This window comes from Paroedura picta, chromosome 14 (assembly GCF_049243985.1).
Source record: "Paroedura picta isolate Pp20150507F chromosome 14, Ppicta_v3.0, whole genome shotgun sequence".
In the NCBI taxonomy this organism is placed as follows: Eukaryota; Metazoa; Chordata; class Lepidosauria; order Squamata; family Gekkonidae; genus Paroedura; species Paroedura picta.
Window position 1 is genome coordinate 7,089,455 of NC_135382.1, and position 13,675 is coordinate 7,103,129.

At 56.9% G+C, this 13,675-nt stretch overlaps 1 long non-coding RNA gene across 1 annotated transcript in view; it reads left to right on the top strand.

The window, feature by feature from the left end:
- The first annotated feature begins 2,691 nt into the window (after nucleotides 1–2,691).
- Nucleotides 2,692–13,675, top strand: part of LOC143823502 (uncharacterized) — a 31,009-nt gene continuing 20,025 nt past the window's right edge. The window contains exon 1 of the long non-coding RNA XR_013226496.1: nucleotides 2,692–2,746. This is a non-coding gene — a long non-coding RNA (uncharacterized LOC143823502). The remainder of the gene's footprint in view (nucleotides 2,747–13,675) is intronic.

The window sequence follows — 13,675 nt, forward strand, 5'->3', positions numbered from 1 at the left end:
ACAGACTATACAAGCTGACCCTGAATGTGGGAACGGCTCTGTTGCTAAGGCAAGATTTCTGGCTAGTAGATCTCCGTGGCCCTCCATGTGGAGGGTCTCGGTTTACATGGCCGTCTTCCAGAGTCCGTGCACGCACTCCTGAACGAGGCTGTCTCCAAAGACTCCCCCGGCATTTTCCTCTTTGCTTAACCATGTGGCTACGGATGCAAATGGTACAGGCCTTTCAACTTCACGAACTTTCTCCTTGCCTTCCTTGCCTAAATGGACTTCGTGGCTTTACATCCCTCCCCTCCCCCCTCCCTCCCTCCCTCCCTGGAGTTGGAGGTGACCCCCACAGGCAACCCAGGAGAGCTTCGGGAACACGGATCATGCCCCCCCGCCCCGCCCCCCAGTCCCTAGCGGCAACATTTCACCAGACTTTGCCTTCCAAATCAGCTTGCAGCAGAGTGCCGTCTTCGGCAGCTGCGGTGTTGGCCGCCTTTGGGCCACTTCAAAGGGAGGGGAAGCGGGCGTCGGCCCGGAGCTGGCAGGGGTTGTGGCGAGCGGAGCCACGAGGGGTGAATGGGCCCCGGCACCGGACATGTTATCCTTGCAAGTGACGGCCGAAGCCTTCGGAGTGGGGCGTTCCGGAGGAAGAGGTCGCAGGTCTGGGCTCAGCACCCTAGCCAGGTGTTAAGGGGACTAGAGGCAGCGAGGAGGGTCGGGGTGCGAAACCTGGAGACTGAGGTCTTAAAAGCACCTCACATCTCATGATGAATGAGTCCGAGCCGGACTGGGGAATATGGAGGGAGGGGGGCGCTATTTCTGCAATTCCTTTAAGGCCTAGGGAGCTCTCCCCGCTGTCTTCTCTCGAACGCCGAGCCAGATAGCGAAAAGTCAAGAAGCAGCTGATCGGTTTGCGGGAACCCCCGCCAAGGTGGCGAACAGCACAAACCGGATCATGTTGGCTAACTTGGCCCCTTCTCCGAAGGCGCTCGTTTCATCGTCGGCTTCAAGTCTGAAGACGTCCCTGTCCATATGAACATGACCCGAACATCAGATAGGCACTCTATTTAGTTATGTCAGAACATGAACCTTCTCTCCCCCCACCCCCATTCAATCAGCAGTCTTCGGACTGATTGCTTTCACACACACACACACACACACACACACACTCACCCTCGCCCTGGAACCAAACTTTCCCCCTCTTCGTGAATAGTTCTTGGGAAGACTTTGTTGCATGGCTGGATTTATTATTAAAACGGTTAGAGTAGACCCCTGTCCTCGTGGCGTTTTATTTACAAGTACAACAAGAGTAGGAAAGAGCAAAGAGTCCAGGAACATCTTCAAGACTAACCAAATTGTGGCCGGGCGCGAGGTTTCATGAGTCTGGTCTCGCAAATGTTCCTCCCCACCCCGGCCCCCAATCCGCTTCGTATGGACTGGCATTACTCTTACTCAGCACTCGGGGGAGGAAGGAGGGGTTGGAAACTGGTTTAGTTTAACCATTTAACCATTCCTTTCGTTAACCGTTTTAAAAGCCTAATATTTAATTATTTATATATTTTAATCCTTTTGTAAGCCGCCCTGAGTCTCCGGGGAAGGACTATAAATGGAAAAATAACTAATAAAATAATAAAACAAAATGAGAAGAGGTGTGTGTGATGAGCTTAATAATATCTACCCTATTCAGTTAAGACAACGGCCATGTTACCTCTCCCCCCCCCCCCACAGAAAAACTTTACAGGTCAGGAAACAGCTGGGAGAATCGTGTAGGTGCGGGGCACACGCGCGTGTTTTAAATCCCACAAAGGCCGGAGGATAAAGGCGGCGCCCCTTTAAACCGGGCTGAGGGGGGGGGGACACCTCCTGCTCCTGCCCCCTCCCGCGGGCTCGGCCTCTGTCCGGCCAGGACACACACGTTGTGAAGCCAAGCGGGAAATGGGCGTACATTAGCACATAAAAGGCTCCCGCCGCGCTGGAGCAGGAGGGAGGCCCGGCCTGGGGGTGCGGTGGACAATGGGCGCTGGGGGCGGGGGGGGGCTGACGCTGGCTCCCCCAGGCAGGCAGGAGGCAGGCCGCTCGGTTCCCTGGCTGCATTGTGGACCGCACACTTGGGCCTCCTTAGCCGCCTCCGGACGGCGACAAGGCCGGGCAAAGAAAAGGACAGGCGGGCCGGGGACAGAGACGTCGCCTGCCTGCCTGCCTGCCTGCCTGCCCCGGGTTGCGGGCCGCCGCGTCTCCCGGCCTCCCTACTTTGCGCCTCCTCCTGGACTCCGGGAGGGAGGGGGGAGGGTCGCTAGTGATTTAAATCGCGATAATCTGTGTATAAACAACACCAGCAAGCAAACAATAGTCATATTTAAACAACAACAAAAAGTCCCAACTCCAAATTCCAGGAGGGCAAACTTTATGCATCACGTCAGACTTCAGGAAATTTGGACACATTTTACAGCCGCCGCGCCTTGTCTCTGAGCGGGAGTCCGTTTGTGTGTGTGTGTGCGCGCGCGTGTGCCTTCGTGTGTGTGTGTGTGTGTGTGTTTCGCCTCCGGTCCTTTAGAGCCATTGTGCTTAACTGAATTGTATAGCGCTGATCGATATCTTGGTAAAATATTCATTTTTAAACTGCGGGCAGCGAAATCTTTGCTTTGTGCTAAAGTCAACAGCGGCGCCAATAAAGGCAGCGATGGCGCGCCAGCGGAGTTCCAGTCGGCGGGTGCCGGGCCGGGCATCGCCTCCTCCAACTGCGGCTCCGCGGGGGCCCCAGGTAGGGGGGCTTGTGGGGGGGGCGTTTACAGCCGGGAGGGCGGGGAGGCAAGCTGGCCGCACCTGTTTCCCGTGGCTTCTCATTCAGAATCGGGCCCGGGGGAAGCTAGGCCGTCCCCAACCCCCCCGCCCTCCCCACCCGTTGCGGCCAGCCGGGAAGCCGTTTTTTCTGCCGTCGGTTTTCCAAGGGCCTCGGAGGGAGGGGGCCAGAGTACTGACGCAGGAGCAAGCGCTGGCCATGGGTCCAAAGTGGCATCCTTTGCTACGATCCGGCCCGGCCCAGCCCAGCCCAGCCCGGCAGCCGGAGTCCTTCGCCCAGGCGCCATTTTTCGGGCCCGAGATTGTCGCCGTTGCGTCCCGAACGGCTTCATTTTCCGGCAGCTGGAGGACAGGCGCTGCCCGCTTGGCTCCTGCAACAAATGCCAAATCACTCCTGCCAGCCCCCGCCAGCTTCCCTGCTGTCCTTTTGCCTCCCGAAGAGCTTGCTTTGCTTTTTAAAAATAAAATAAAGGGGGGGGGATAGAGAGCCTGCTTCAACGAAAAGGCCGCTTGACAGTTGGGGCTTTATCAATAATAATAATAATAATAATAATAATAATAATAATAATAATAATAATAATAAGCGGGCTCCTGCCCGCTTGCCCTTCCTTCCCGTGGGGCGCGAGGCCTCTCCCTCTTCCTCGGGCAGCGCCTGGCTTGTCGCTGGTTCCAAACGGCACGGGGGGTGGGGGCGTGAGGGGGGGGTGGCTCAGACCCTGTTCCTCCTCGGAGGTTCTTTGCCTATTGAAGGGCTCCAGGCAAGTGGAAGAATGTTCTCTAAGGGCAAGATCCAGCCACAGCCCAGCAGGTGCGTGTCTTCTCCGGGATTTTTGGCGGGGCGACTCTCCTGGAAAGAGCAGGGGGAGCAAGAAGGCCCTGGTTTTTCTTCTGGTCTCTCTGTACTGCGATGCCCATTTTACAGAAATGACCATTAAGGCTCAGGTCTAAGGAGTCTCCCCCCATTTCTAGGATGAGGCTGGCATAAAATCAAAGGGATTTTTTCCCGTTCTAGAAGTACTAAGCAGTAGCTTTCGATTGTTTATAAAAATATCCACGATTTCTTTTCAAAAGAGGGAAAATAGGGCAGAGGGGAAATAGGGCCTTATCGGTGGGACTCCATCTCCAGAGCTGACCTCATGCCCAGGGGATTTCCCTGGCAAGAGGACTCTCTCATCCCCCCCCCTTCTCGATTAATCAAAAGCACGAAAGGCCGGCGGAGGCCTTTGGGAGGGCCAGAAGAGGGGGGAGGGCTTTGGGCCCCTAAGGCGCCGAGCTGCGAGACAGAGCTCTGGGCCTGGAACCGGCCGGCATTGGGGCTTCTGGTCCTCTGCACAGCAATGCGGCGGCGGCGCTAGGCGATGCGTGTGGGGGAGGGGTCGCAGAAGACCCTCATCTTATTTCCCTCCGTCTCCCTGATGTGACAGCTTATCTTTCCAGAACAAGATGGGATCGCGGTGGGACATAGAGAGAGGCTAATGGTTTTTCAATAATTAATACGCCCTTAGCCCGCTAGTAATGCGGCCTCGCGGAGTTGTCAATTATTCGTCATTAAACGAATGTCTGTCCGCGTCCCGCGCTTGGAGGCCTTGGGCGGAGGCTGCGGAGAGCGTCGGGGGAACAAGGCTCCCGGGCGCTGTGCCCATTGGAGCCGCCCAGGAAAGGGCGCCTGGGCCAGGAAGCCGGTGCTACGGGAGAGATTTAATTTGCCAAGCGGGCAATTGGGCGCCCCCGCACCGGGCCGACAGGCGCCCCCCACTTCTCGACCTGCGCCGGTCCGCCTCTGCTAGACAGGGAGCAAGACAGCCCCCATCCAGCGCCACCCTGTCCCCACTAAATTCGCCCCGTCGAGGGACCTTGGCAGGCACAGGCGCCCGGCCAAACAGAGAGAGCTGGCAGTAAGATGGCTGCTTATTGTGCAAAACCAATCAAGCCTTTTTGGCGATGCCTGGCTGCCCAGCCGACGGGTCCGGGATCCGGGGAGCGGGAAAGGACTTCTCTGAGCTTGTGCAGAGGTCTATCCCCACTGCCACTTGCCGTCTCTCTGCGTCTTGCCTTCCGTTCCTGGAGATGGATTCGGGTGGGGTAGCCTTGTGCGCCGGAAGCACACAGCGGCCTCAGACTTTGACAAAAACTTGGTTGGTCATAAAGGGGTCCCTGGACTTAAACTTTGTTTCCCCTTCCTTGGAGAGGGCGGCCGCGTGGATGAAATCCCGAAGGAACGTGAAGTCCGAGTCGAGGGGCACCTTGAAGACCACCAGCGTCTCATTCTGGGCTTTCGCGTGCCCCGCACACTTGTGCAGAGAGCCCTGCTACTGGTTACAGCAGAAGGATCAAGCCGCGGCCCTTCTTAGGCCATAAACAAAGGAGTAGGGGGGAGATCCCGAGGATTGTACAGACGACTCGTTGGATGTTGTGAGCCGCACGCCGGGGAACTGAACGGACGGAAGTCCAGAAGAAAGCTTAAAAGACCCCCCCCCCCCATCATCCCCCCCCCCGCCCCAAGGCCTTCTCCAGCCGACCCGACGCCCTGCACAACTCCCCGCTCTTTCGAGGGGAGCCAAGTCCGGGGACTGACCCATTTGGTGGCTGGGAAAGCAAGGGCGTCAGAGCAGGGGACCAAAGCCTCTCCCCCCGAAAGTCTCCAGAGTGCTTCTCTGCCTGGCCCTGCCCATGGGCGCGGAGGGAGGGCAGAGAGCAGAGGTCTCCGGCCAAAGGCTGCCCCGAAGTATTGCTCGATGGCAGGGAGGCGGTGGGTGGGTGAAATATCGATCGGGAGGGGAAAACGGCCGGACTCCCCCCCCCCCGCTCCCCAGCAACGCGGCGCTGCATTCCAAAGGCGGGGGCGCTCAGCTGCATCGGAGTCCTGGCGACACGGTTGGGACAAGGCCAGGAGGGCATGACCGGCCAGGAGTCCGGCTCGGCTTGTTGCAGGAGATGTCGCACTCTCCCCTTCAGCCTTTAGGCACTGAGGCCTTCTGGGCACTGTGGCAACCCCACTCCCAGCTGATCCAGAGCAACTAGTGGGTCTTCTGCAGGCTTCCCCCCCCCTCTGGGTCTGGTTGCACAGCCCCGTCTGTCTCCCCACTCCACGACAGTCCTCCTCTGCTTTCAGAAGACCCCTTTGGGCGCCTTTTGTCCGTGCTTACGGTTACCAACTGGCTGGGAGAAAAACGTCCTGCCCCTTCCATCGAGATTGAATGGGATGTTGTTCCGTCCCAGGCCAGGAAGAGTTTCTCTGGATGATTTGATCCTCAGGAGGCTTGTGTGGGAAGGGCGGGACTTTCCCCTCCAGGCCAGCAGGCGATTCCGCCCCGAGATTAGGGGCTCTTAGCCCGAGAAACCCGAACTGTATGAGGAAGTAAAAGAAAACCTGCAATTTAGTCGAAGGGGAGTATGGTGGCATAGAACTGGACTTATTTCCTAGTCAACATGCATGAGGCTGTGGCTTAATACCGCATCTTTATCCCAAAGGAAGCCGCGCTGAATTCAGCACACATTTCCTGCGAAACATTTGACGCCATGATTGCCCTGCTGCGATCTTCTGTAGGGTTGCGATGACATAAGTTGCATTGAAACGTGTTTAGTACTGGGGGTGAGGGAAGTCTCGGAAATGTAAGGAGGGGCGGAAGCGCCAGGTTCTAGCAAGGCACCAGTCTGCGGGACATCAGCTCCCTATTCGTCTAAATTAAAACAAAGCCCCAAAACAAAAACCCAAAACAACCGGATAAAATCGTCTCAAAGACAACTTTCGACGAAGCAAAGGCCCGGAGACCAAAACAACAACAACGACAACTGCGGTGCGGGAGTGGAAACCGCTTCTAAAACGGCGCACGCAACCGTGTCCAGCCCCGAACAGCTCCGCCGGCTCTCCCTTCCACCCGTCATTCACAGTCGTCACAGAAGGGCAGAAATCACCTAATTGTCTTGGCCTGTTTTCTCTCTTTGCCTTTCTTTCCTCTCCCTCTTTCTCCGTTGTGAGCCCCCTAATGACATGCAGGGGGGAGCGGGGGCTGAAAGATGACCAGACATCAAAGCACAAAGAAAATGACATTTCCCGCACTTGGATAAGAAAGTCACACTCCAAAAGAGCTTGGAGGCAGACCGGCCAGGCGAGGGGGGAGGGCCACATAGATTTTCAAAATGCTTCGTTCAGAAACAGCGAGCCTCAGAAAGCCACCGAGACAGGGCTTGTGGCTCGACCAACAACCCCAAACCCATGTCTTGGGGACAAGGGGACCGGCGCGGGGGGGGGGGGGAAGGACACACGCTTGGGACCGCGATGGGTCTAATTATTGTGAGGGGTAACAAGGCGAAGGAACACCCAAGTCGAACTGAGCCGGTCTCCTGGGAGACTGATGGAGACCTATTTTACAAGCTGTAATTCCGCTTTAGACGAGTGGAAGCTCAAATCAATTCACCTCCCCTTCTTTCTTTCCAGAAATATTCCTAATCCGGCCGTTCAAGCAGGGGATTCTCCCGCACCCTCCCCAGTATTAATCTAGCACCGTCGTGGAACCAAGTCGGATTAAGAGGGCGGGGAACGCCCACTGCCAAAATATCCCCCCCTCAAACACACACACACATGCCTCGCCTCGCATTCGGCAAATATGACACAGGCATTTGTGGCCCACCGATCATTTATTTCCTTGATGGTTCCTTGGGCCATTTCATGAAGAACAAAACAAAGCACCCACCTCCCCACACGTTAAGAAATAGCCCCCCCCCCCCCCGCCCCCCAAATCTCTGCTAACTGCTTTCCTGGTGTTGCTCAACCCAGGAAGGAATTCTGAACTCCAAAGAAATCATTTGTTTGTATTTTTTTAATTTGGAAAAAAGGTGAAAACGAAACAAAGGAATCCCGGGCAGTTTAAACCTCACCGGAGACCACGAGAAGACAGCTGCGTCTCTCCAGCCTTTGCACGCCTACTCGGAAGTAAAGCGCGTTGGATTCCAGTCTCAGTTTGCACATCATATCTGTCAGTAAACATTTGAGGATCGGGTGATGCTGTTTAGGGACCCCCCCCCCATCCAAGTGCATTTAAATCGGTTGAATCCGTTTGTTTGGGAATTTGCAAAATAACATTTAAATACTTCAGACTCTTTCCAACGTTTCGGTTTTTAACAGCGGGAGAAATTATACATTTGTGCTCCTTTTGTTTCTACTTCATTATGATCCCAGATCGCAAGAAATAAATAATTTACCCAAACATGTGGATGGATGGACGCATTATACAGGTGGGCCCCATCCTGGCGGGGGTTTCTGCGCATCCTCGTAGGAACACGATTCCACTGGGAAAACCGACTCCAGGACTCTTTATAAGGGAGGGGGTGACGGCTTGGGACCGGAGGCTCTCGTTTCAACCACGGTCGGCTGACCCAGACATTTCCTTCGTGCTTTCCCAAACCGTTGCTCATTCAGGATTCAGGTGGAACCAGTTACTGACCTTGCCCTGCAAGGGGGGTAATTTATTTTTATAGACCCCCCCAAAAAAACCCACCACGGGTACAAGAAAGTGAATATTCATTAGACAATAATAGGCTGGGGGGGGGAGTACATTCTGGCCCAAATCCTTAGGGCTTTGGCGTTATAGTTTTTTTTTTTGGGGGGGGATGCTCCTGATCCAACCCAAGAAGATCTCCAACACCAAAGGCGTAGGGGTTGGGGTAGACAGCCTTTCCTTTGATCGGGGCTGGAATACGAAATTCGTTTTCTTAAAAAAAACAACAAACCACAATTATTGTCCCGTGGACCTTCTCCTTGGATGTAAGTCCCAAGTGTTTCTGTGGACTTAGTAAAGGATGTTGAGGATCGCACCACGGGTCCTCTTGGTGTAAGAGTCATCATCCCTTTGGTCCTAGTTGCCCCCCTTCTCCAACCAGCAGCCCTAAAATTGGGTATTTTGTGAGCGATCCTAAACTCACTCAGGGTCAGAATGAGACACCTTCGAGCCCCCGCCTTCATGCGGGCTGAGCGGTCGCTTGCCCCACTGGGAAACCGAGACCAGCCGAGCTGTCTGTCCGCCTGCCTGCCTCTTTCGCCTCAGCTCTGCTGCATTTTGGGTATGCAGCGCTTCCCTACCTGGGGAGAGACTCCTCGTCTCAATAGTCCTGCCTTGTCGCCAGGCTCTTCCAGAAAGATCTCGGGAAAGGGGGCGGGGTGTGCCTGTGCGTGGTACTAACTCCTTAAAACTTATTCTCCCCTGCAACGAGAAATTACGAAGGTGGTTTGGGTGAAGAGAGACCGATCCCGCCCGGCCGGGTTACCCCCAGAGGAACCCGCCAAGGGCTGCGGCCGTGAAAGGGTATAACTGGAGCAGGACCGCATTTTATTGATTTTGCATTTATTTGTCTGTTGCTTTCAACGGGCCGAGTGGTTTGCAAATAGTTCTTTCTTGGCGTCAAGGAAAACGCACTGACTCGTCCCACCTTTTCAAGTGCCGCCACTGCGTTGGGAAGCGACCTAGTTCGCCGGCGGTTCCTTTCAGCCCGAACGAAGGGAAAAAGGAAGGAAGGCTGGGCACTACCAAGTGCGGGGCACAGGGATCCTAAGCGCTGACCAGTTCCGCCATTGACGGAGGGAGTCAATGGACTTGTTCGGGAGTCAACAGGCTAGCCGAAGGTTTCCGGGGCAGGCGGCACCGTGAGCACCAGGACTTCTCAGCAGTTCCCACACCTGGTGAAAACCCTCTGCAGCCCTGCCCCCCCCCCCCAAACCTGGGGTGTTCTAAAAAAGGAGAGGCGGGTAGCTGAAAGCAGAGCCTGAGGCTCGGCCTTCTGCGGCAGCCGTCTCAGGGCTGTCATTGGGAGGCGGGGACGGGAGGGGAGGAGGGTTCACCCCTGCCCCGCCTCTGCCTCGGCGGTTTAGTTGGAGGACAATGTCTGGGTCTTGCCGAGCTGACCGGGACAGTCTAGCTGTCAGATCGGCAATGGAGTGGCCGGCAAATGGGCCCGGTTCCTTTGGTCCTCCTCTTGGGCACATGCAAAGAGGTTTATAGCCAAGATGCGGTTCAGGCGGCCCACCCCCCCTCCCGCCCAGACAAAGCAGGCCCCCCTCCTGAAATGTCGCCGGAGCTGCTGGGGGATCCCAAAGGACCTCTGCCCGGTAGCCCAAAGGGCAGCGAGGGGCTCCAAGCGGCGGCAGCACCGTTTGGGTCTGGAGATTCCCGAGCCTGGGAGTGGGGCTCCGAAGTCCTTGAGGGTCAGGGATTCCACTGGCTCTTGAGGGTCTTTCTTTGGGACTTTGGGCGGGCGACGCAAGCGCCTGGTCACCGTGCTAGCCCCTTCCCCTTGAAAAAGGGCAATGGGGTGTGTGTGGCCTCCTTTGAACTTCTTCCCAGTCTGTAAGGGTTTGTCTCCATTACACCGGCGTTGAATCCGGAGCGGCCACCACCAAAGGAGAGTTGGGTTTCTACTTCGCAGCAAACTTTAGTATTGATGGCTGACATTCTGGGTAGGCTGGGTAGGGCATGAGGAGTCATCCCCACGGTGGCTTTGAGAGCCCACTAGCCTGAAGGTTTACTCGGACATAAGACCTACAAGACGCAGAACATTTCGAGGAGTTCCGGGGTCTAGAGAAGAGGAGCGATGGGACCCACAGTGAGCAGAGGTCAGATCAAGGCCCTGTGTGTCTGCCTGCAGTGGGCGAAAGGGGCCAGCGCCCTGAAGGACGAGCAGCATTTGCGGCAGTGAGGCGGGACTCCGGACGTGTCTTTGCCGTGCTGCGGGCCTCAGGCCGGAGGTGCCCCAGAATAGCTCAGTCGCCAGAGCTGCTGCCCAGCCCCACGGCCGGGGCTCCTGGCCTCTCTGTCCTCCGGGGTCAGGTGTGAGTCCCTTTCCACGAAGGCCTCGCCACCTGCCTCCCCCGCCTCCCTCCCTCCCTCCCTCCCTCCCGCAGCATCGCAGCAGGCTTGCGGGTCTCCCGGCAGCGGCGTCGGGTTTGGGCCATCTGCCACCGCACGGGCGTCTCCCTTATCTCGGCTGCCATCAAGCAGCGGGAGCGTTGATCTCCGGTGCTTCGATCAGCGGGCACTTAGCAGCCGACTAGGCGCGCCGAGGCCGCGCTGCCCTGGAACCTGAGACGCCGCTCCATTGACTTTCGGATGCGCCCGCGCCCCGCTCGGCAAACAACACCCCGGCCCTTCTGGCCCACCCGCAAGCCTGGGAGCAGAGAGGGTGAAGAAGCGGGGGTGACCTGGGAAGATAACTTTTGCAGCCGGATTTTCTTTTCGTTTTGGAGCTATGGTGACTAAAATGGAAACTCCATGTTCAGAGGCAGTGCAAGGAGGCAAGCTCAGGGCCAGGCCTCGGGGCCACAGTCCTGCACCCAAGGAAGGCCTATGGCATTCCCAGGGCCTTAATTTACCCAGGCTCAGCCCAGAAAGACCCAAGGGGCGTGTGTGTGGGGTCCCTAATTAGGGCTCTTAACCAATTACATTTTTGTAGTTGATTAAATCCTTTGAAAAAAGTGGTCAATCTGTTTGCATATTCGGGAGATCTGGAGCTGCTAATGCCCAAGGAACAGATATTTTCATGTTTTCTTTTTACATCTCGGGGCAAGCATTCTCCAGCACCTTCTGACCCAAGGCGCTTCTCCTCCCCGTGGCCTCCAAGTTTTGCTTTCGGGGGTCCCAGCAGCTGGAGCCCCCCCTGCAGGTTTACTCGGAAGTAATCCGAAATGAAATCAAAGGGACTTTTCTAGATAGCAGCCTTCATTGATAAATGTACCCTTATAAACAGCCCAGACAGATTCTGGATGCACCCTTACTCCAGAATTCAGTCCCCGGATCTCGGAATGCTGAATCAAGGCGGGCAGAAGTGGGCCGCCCAATTTTTGACTGAAGAATATCTTGCCCGAATTCCCCAGACAGTTTTAAAAACCGAATTACGGCGCTTCTGCCATCGCTTCTGGCTGCGTGGTTCACTAGGAGGACAGCTTCTCTTTGAAGGTGCAGTGGTGGGTGGGCCCTGGTGGGAAGCTTCCGCAGAGTGAGATCTGATTGGCCGGCCACTGCAAATGTGGAGACCTGTTGCGCTGGTTTTAGAGCGCTTTTGTGGCTGGATTTTCCTGTGTATTGCAGGAGAATCTACGTCTCTACGAGAAGGGGCTTGGGGCTGAGAACCAGAGGCAACTGAAAGGGGTTGAGTGTCTCCCGAAGATGGCCATGGCTAGTGAGATGGGTCGGCCCACGAGCGAGGGGCGTGATCTCAACATGCCTCAGTCAAACGGATCGCAAAGGGGTTCTGTTGCAGTCCCACCCAGGGCGATCCGACACAGTCAGGGACCCCAGACACGTTTGCCTGGGTTCTGCCTTCCTTTGGCTTCGCCACCGGAGGACAGGCCAGGCCTGACATGGGCGTGCCTACTTAGAGGGCAGCGCCCCCGCCTTATAAGGGCCTCCTCAGCACACCTCGCCCTTCGCTCTCCAAGTCTGGCTCAGAGGCAGGTCTGAGCTGGGTCAGCCCGGAAGCCGCCGAGGCGGAGAAAAGGAAGGAGCGCGGCCGAGATGCCTCGGAACAGGCTGGCGGCTTGGCGGATGTGCTCCGTCTTGCCCTCTGTTTGTTCAGGTGGAGGCCAAGGAGGAGGGTTTCCAAGCACGTTTCCCCTCCCGGCTTGTTTAGGGCTGGGGGAGGCAGGCGGGGAGGGGCGCTGTTGACAATGGAAACCAAGCATGAAATTGAACCTGAACAAAAGCCTCGATGCAGATAGACACACACGCCCACCTGGGAGTGCCGTGCGTAGGAAATGCAAATCACATGGAACCCGAAAAAACAGGAGTGCCTCAGTGGACCTCTGCGGGTCCTCTTCGGAGCAAGGGATTCTTCTGGCCACCGCCGGCTGAGAGCCACCGGGCTGCCCTGAAGCAGGAGGAGAGAACATTTGGGTCCCTTGAAACCCACCCAGTCAGCGGGCCTTGTTTCGGAGCCCAGCCCAGGCGGAGCGCGAGGGCCCCGTGGACCAAATCAGGGGAGCCTGAAAGCAGGAGGGCGTCACTGGGCTGCAGCGAAAGTAGCCCCCAAAGGGTGGCAATGCTCTTTCTCCGTCCCCTAGAAGCGTCCTCCTCACCCTGTTGGGCAGCGGTGGGGCATCTCAGGGGCTGAAGCGCAGCAAGGGCCGTCTGGACAAGGGTGCCCGCCGGGGCTGCGCAGCCCTCGCTCAGCTTCTTGCACAGCCCGAAAAGGCCAGGTCATTTGCAAACCGGACCCACGCGGGGTGTGTGTGTGTGTGTGTGTGTGTCGGGAGTCGGCTGCCGGGCTGCAGTGCAACCCCCTTTCCGCATGCTGTGGACGAGATGCCGTCGGGGACATCACAGTTCCCACCCAGCCTGGTTCAGTTGTGGCCCTCCAATCTGTCTGTGGGAGGCAGGACCTTAAATCCGAAGGGTTTCAATCCCTTATTCCGGTGAACAATACCGATGTGCTTACGTCATTTATTGATTGCACTTCCCCCCCCACTTTGGTCCCCACTAAGGACCCAAAGCGGCTTCCATGGTCGATCTGTCCTGCTCTGCGAGAGGCGGAGCTCAGAGGAAGTGACTGGCTCAAGTCACCCTGCCCGCTTCAGGCCGCTGTGGGCACTCCCCGACAGATGGGGGCTGGGAGTCCTTCCCCTTGAAAGAATGGGCCAGGAGGGCCAGGGCAAGAGGGGCGCAGAAGGCTAAAGGGAGCGGTCCTCGTTTGCCGCAGTTCTCCCCCTGCGCTTGAGATGCTGGCGCTGCTTTAGAAGAGGCCTGAGGCAGGCTCGAGGGAGCTTCCCGATGCCTGGCCAGCGCTTCATGGCCCCCCCGGGAGGCGCTCTCGTCCCCAAATCTATTAAGCGGCGACAGTGAATCACAGTCACGTTTAATTCAATTTGTGCCCTTCAGGCTGCCTTGAGCGGCGCCGTTCATCACCC